A 6,000-nucleotide genomic window follows, 5' to 3' on the forward strand; every position below is an offset into this window, starting at 1 on the left:
AATCTGAGGTTACTGAGGTATTCTCCATTAACCCTTACTCCCACCTGTTCCCAATCCAACGTTCTGAATACTTCTTGTAAGCATGCTGTGAATAACATTGGAGAGATTGTGTCTCCTTGTCTGACACCCTTCCTTATAGGTATTTTACTGCTCTCCTTATGGAGGATGATGGTAGCTGTAGACCCATTATAGATATCCTCTAGTATTCTTACATAATGCTCATCTACCCCCTGGTTCCGTAATGCCTGAATGACTGCTAGGGTTTCGACCGAGTCAAATGCTTTCTCATAATCTATGAAGGCTATATATAGGGGTTGAGTATACTCAGCGCACTTCTCTATCACCTGATTGATCGTGTGAATATGGTCCATTGTTGAATAACCTTTACGGAACCCTGCTTGTTCTTTAGGTTGACTGAAATCTAAGGTTGCAGAGATTCGGTTAGCGATTACCTTGGTAAATACCTTGTAGACGACTGACAGTAAGCTGATCGGCCTGTAGTTTTTCAAGTATTTCATGTCGCCTTTCTTATGAATTAGGATGATGTTCGCGTTCTTCCAAGATTCCGGTACCATTGCGGTCATTAGGCATTGCGTATACAGGTCTGCCAGTTTTTCAAGTACAATTTCTCCGCCATCCTTCAAGAGGTCTGCTGTTATCTGATCCTCACCAGGTGCTTTGCCCCCTTTCATTTCTTTCAAAGCCTTCCTTACTTCTTCGGTCGTTACTGGTGGGATGTCTATCTCCTCTGAACTACTGTCTCGTTCGGCATTATCCCGTATGTCCCGGCTACTGTACAGATCCCTATAGAACTCCTCGGCCACTGTGACTATTTTATCCCTATTTGTGATGACATTGCCTTGCTTATCCTTAAGTGCATACATCTGATTTTTCCCCACGCCCAGCAGTCTCTTTACTGCTTTCAGGCTACCTCCGTTCTTTACAGCGTATTCGATCCTCTCCATATTATACTTCCGTATGTCAGCTGTCTTGCGCTTACTGATTAACTTCGAGAGCTCTGCTAGTTCTATTCTGTCAGCTGCGGTAGAGATTCTCATGGTTTGCCGTTTCCTGATTAGATCTTTCGTCTCCTGTGAAAGTTTACCAGTATCCTGTCTAGCCATAGTGCCCCCGACTTCTACTGCACACTCCGTGAGAATGCGTGTAAGGTTGTCGCTGGCTTCCTGTGTCGTAAGCTCGGCTTCCTCGTTAAGGGCGGAATATCGGTTCTGCAGCGCGATCCTGAATTCTTCTACTTTACGTCTTACTGTTTGCTCATTTATCGGCTTCTTTAGTACTAGCTTGTTGCGGTCCCTCCTCAACTCTAGCCTAATTCGAGATCTTACCATACGGTGGTCACTACACCTTACCCTTCCGAGCACTTCCACATCCTGCACGACGCCAGGGTTATCGCATAATATGAAGTCTATTTCATTTTTGTGCTCCCCATTCGGGCTCCTCCAGGTCCACTTCCGACTCTCCCGTTTACAGAAGAAGGTATTCATTATGCATAGGTTATTCCGTTCTGCAAACTCAATTAGTAGGTCCCCCCTGCTATTTCTACAGCCCAGACCATAGTTCCCAACTGCCTTGTCTCCAGCCTGATTCTTGCCTACTTTGGCATTGAAGTAGGCAAGAATCAGGCTGGAGACAGGGCAGTTGGGAACTATGGTCTGGGCGGTGGATGCAGCGATGGCGTAGAGGTAGAACACCCGCCTCGCGTGCAGAAGGACCGTGGTTCGAATCCCGGTGCCAGACAATTCCCACCGGATTAAAAAAAAAATCTGCGTATTGATGGAATTGCACAAAGGGGCTTGGGGTGCGGCCTGACGCCGGCGACCATTGCCGGTAATGCACTCCCTCACCAGAGCAGGATTGGCCACCCTGGTGTAGTACCGGCCACAACCTCCCATGAATACGCCAACAAGTTCATGTACGGCTGGTCTAATCTGGCTTGCGTTAAGTTAGGCTGGGATAATTTTTGGGAAGCACGAGGAGGTCCGTCGCCATTAGGACGCGGTTACAGAGAGAGTTGGCCCATTTTATTTTGATGGAAGGCAAGTAATTTGAAAAACCAATTACGCACCTCTCGTCGCCTACCGTGTGACAGAAAATTACACTTCGCGCTAGAAAAGCTTCGAACAATCGGATTGTTTACTACTAGCAGTGGAACCTGTCCGCGCTGGTGTACCAAACCTGAATACGGATGGTTATACTACATATTGAGTTATTCGTCACATGCCATAATTACTTCAATAGGGACTACTACATAATTGTTCATTCCGGACTGCCGTCAAAGCATGGGCGCTGGGAACAGAAAACGGCAGGAACACATGCAGTTCACGGATAACAGCCAGTCCGCTCTACACTACTTAACAAAGGCTCAGTTTTCCCTGATAAATGTAGAAAACGGTCACTTGTGAAATTGTTGAAATTTCTTGTTTATCTGACAAGCCACGATGTTAGAGACGACGTGTACGAAAACCGTCCTCGGTGCAATTTCTTCTGCGAGTGGATTAAAGCGAAACACCTGCGATAGCCTGGCGGTACTTATTCAAAATTCCTTTACTGCTTCATTGTATTTGCTTCTTTTGCATGGTTTTCATTTCTTCGTGTTTTGGTGCAAATTACTTCGACCGGCTTGGTTTCTGCTATTTCGTCTTTGCCTCGTTTTTTCGCTTTCATTTTTTAGTAGACTGGAGCACGCCATCGCCTCCTTAGAATCGTGGTTCTGGCGGTGTTCTGCACAGATTCTACCGACCTACAATGAGGCTCAGGTGTCCCACGGCACGCACAATTGTTGAACTTTGGCCTCTCTAAGAACCACTTCACGTGACACAAGGTGGGTTACTTATTTCTCCTGGTATCGTTTAGTACTAGCGTTCTACGTACATCTGGGTCACCGAAGGCCATCAAAGCATCAGTCAGTGCAAGCCACTGCTGGAGTTTCTCACTACGTTCCAATGCATGATGGCCACTTTCTACAGTCGAGGCCGTTTATAACAATATATCGGATATAACGATGAACAGCTATGGCACCCTCCGCTTTTGTATGCTTTTCCTGAGAAAGCATACAATGTTCCAGTGCCGTGATGTCGGATATAACGATTGAATTGGGTTACAGCCAGCACCGAAAATGCGAAGTTGCGCCGGCTCTCCACCCCAACCACGCCGACACCATGCGCCGCGATGCGCCTCGCATCCCGTCCACCCCTCAGAAAACGAATCAACTGCGCAGCTTACGAGGAAGCGAGAGGGGGAGGGGAACAGTTCTCTTTCCAAACACCCCTCTCGATGCCGCCGCTTTGCCGCAGTCCCCGTGCCTGCTGCTTTGAATTTGACTGGGTGCCTCTTCAACTACCTCCGTTTTTCCGCTGGTCAGACGACAGGGCTGGTGTTTTGGAAACGCCTGAGTGCCTCACTGAAGAGGCGACCGTTGCGCGAATACGTGCTACGAAGAGTGGTGGCAGTGACAACTCTGAAGACGCGGTTGCACAGCCTTCTCAGGTAGGACCTTCGCAGGAGGCCCAACGCAGGAGGCCGTTTAGGGACTTCATTTCCACCAAGGACTCTTCGCTCACCTAGCTGAAGCACCTATAGATGCTCTTGAAAAAGATGTGCGCCAGCTTCATGTGCAGCAAACGAAGCTGATCGAGTATGGCTCCTTTTCCACAAATAGGTAGCAGTACAACATTTCTTGCCTGCAAATAAAATGTTTTGAGCTCTGCTACGCCTTTTTATTTAGCAACCTACATATAACAATCACCGGTTATACTGATGTGATTTTCTGGGCACTTCGATATTGTTATAAGTGTACTAAACTGTACTTGTTCGGTCTCAGGAAAATGTGATCTCAGCTGAATACAAAGTACGACGCGCAAAATCCGTCTTGCCTGGTAATCAGCTAAGAGAAGGGAAGAACAGATAAGGAGGAATCTGTAAACAGAGCGTGTCTGAATCCACATTCGTTCCAGAAAGTTGGTTAGGCGAAAATTGGAAAACCGATTTTACAGGAAGGCTGTGCGTAGGTATACTCTCTGACGGGGATCGAGGTGTGACTACGCGTTGGGTCAAGATGAAGAAATTTGACTCGCAAATGCTGTGCAACTCCAAATCTATTGTAAAAATCATTAAATAAAGCACTAATTTTCGCCGGTAGCAGGACTCTAACATTAGTGAGTTTTATGTGCGTTTCACAGCGGCGTAGTACGCAGTAACGTTGTAAATATTGTTTAGTTCTCGTCTGCTGTTAACCGAGCTTCTACGACCGGCAAAAGGACCGCCCAGTGGTTGTCGCATGGAAGAAAAAACTTCAGTCATGCCAAGGTTTATTCGGCGGATAGCCTAAAAAGGGTGGCCGATTGCAACTTTCGCACAAGCGTGTTTTGTCTCTTGGAGTGTTCTGCCAATTGAACTAAAACCCACCCTTGCTTTGTGGGTTGTGCTTCTCCCCTGAATGAAAGGGCTGTTGAATTTTTAAGAAGTTTTTCTTTTTTGCACACCTGCACGAACAAGCTCCCTATCTCCACAGGTAACCGAAATGAGAAATTTTTCGGAACAAAAATACATTTTAATTCTGTTTAAAGCGGAGAAGTTCAGAAAGCCATCCTACGTGTGCTTTATCACCATGATGCGCCCCTACTGTTATCGAACAGTAATTGTTGTCCGGCCAGAGGAAATTCCGTCCTCGTATTTACCTTTGTATATTTTGTAAAGGGCATAGGCATGTGCCCCGTGCACGAAGTTGGGCTGCCCAGCCCGCTCACATGCACCATTGCTTAAGTGGGCTGTATTGTATAATGTGTACTTTTCCTGTAATAAATATTATTATTATTATTTTTTTTTACCTGTACCCATGCTCCGCCTGTGCTTTATTTCTGTCATCTTCACTACTTCAACTTGTGTGTGTCTTGTCGCTTGTTTGTTTCTTGCTATATGTTTCTTGTATTTTGTTTTCATGTAACTACCCGTGCGCCAGCACTCAGGCCTCTGGCTGTTCCTGGGCGCGTAAATAAACATGATTGATTGACTGATTGATTGATTGATTGATTCATTGATTGATTGATTGATTGATTGATTGATTGATTGATTGATTATTACATAATTTGCACTGTCAGTAGGATTGGGCTTTGTTCGGTCAGATGGTCAGCTTTGTTCGTGGGTCGGACGGCCATTGTATTCGGCCCCGGCCAGTCTGCTCTCACCGGGTAGACTCCGTTCGGATGCGATAGGGGCCATCTGTGCCTCGGTTGGTCTGGTGTTTCTTTTTAGGAAAATAAATATCGTTTACAGCAACTGCAGGTGTAACGAAACAAAAAATTGGCCGGGCATATGCTCCTTTCGTAGCAAATGTCGTCAAAAGACGATAGTCTTTGTAGACATTTGCAAAGAAAATGTCCGTTTACTTCCTCGCTCACCTCTTATGCTGTTCCTGCACCGTCGCGCTCTTCCCAAAGTAAACACAATAAAGGTTTGCTCAAGGCAATTTGAATTTTCCGCATTTCACTGCTACAGGCCGGGTTCCTCGATGCTAGCGCTGCAGTACGGCGGAGACGCGCGTGAATGAAGGCGGCGGAATACAAGGCTTATAGAACCGCGTGGCCGTGCTCCACGTGCGTTCTAAGCAGAACGCGGTACCTGTCTAGTGGAACCTTTCGTTGCAGTTGCCGCGCGATTTTTGATATGCCGCCAGGAGATGGCGGTTTTCTGCAATAGATATAAAATATCATTTGCTATCAAAAAACTAAGCATCCATAAATTTTTTATTAAAGGAACACTAAATACTCCTTGTGTACTAATTTCTTATCTTATATTTGCCTAAAGTCTTGTACTTCTTCAACAAAGTTGACAAGCATGAATATATAAACCGGGCTCAGATATTTACGTTTGGCTGTGAGTATATAAGACTAATGCGCAATATCAATTATGCTTTGGCCGGGTGGCTGAATCGAGTCACGGACAGACAGACAGACAGACAGACAGAGCAAAATGTGTGGGTTT

The sequence above is a fragment of the Haemaphysalis longicornis genome, unplaced genomic scaffold (assembly GCF_048455015.1).
Source record: "Haemaphysalis longicornis isolate Haplotype H1 unplaced genomic scaffold, Haemaphysalis longicornis Haplotype H1 scaffold_11, whole genome shotgun sequence".
Taxonomy (NCBI): domain Eukaryota; kingdom Metazoa; phylum Arthropoda; class Arachnida; order Ixodida; family Ixodidae; genus Haemaphysalis; species Haemaphysalis longicornis.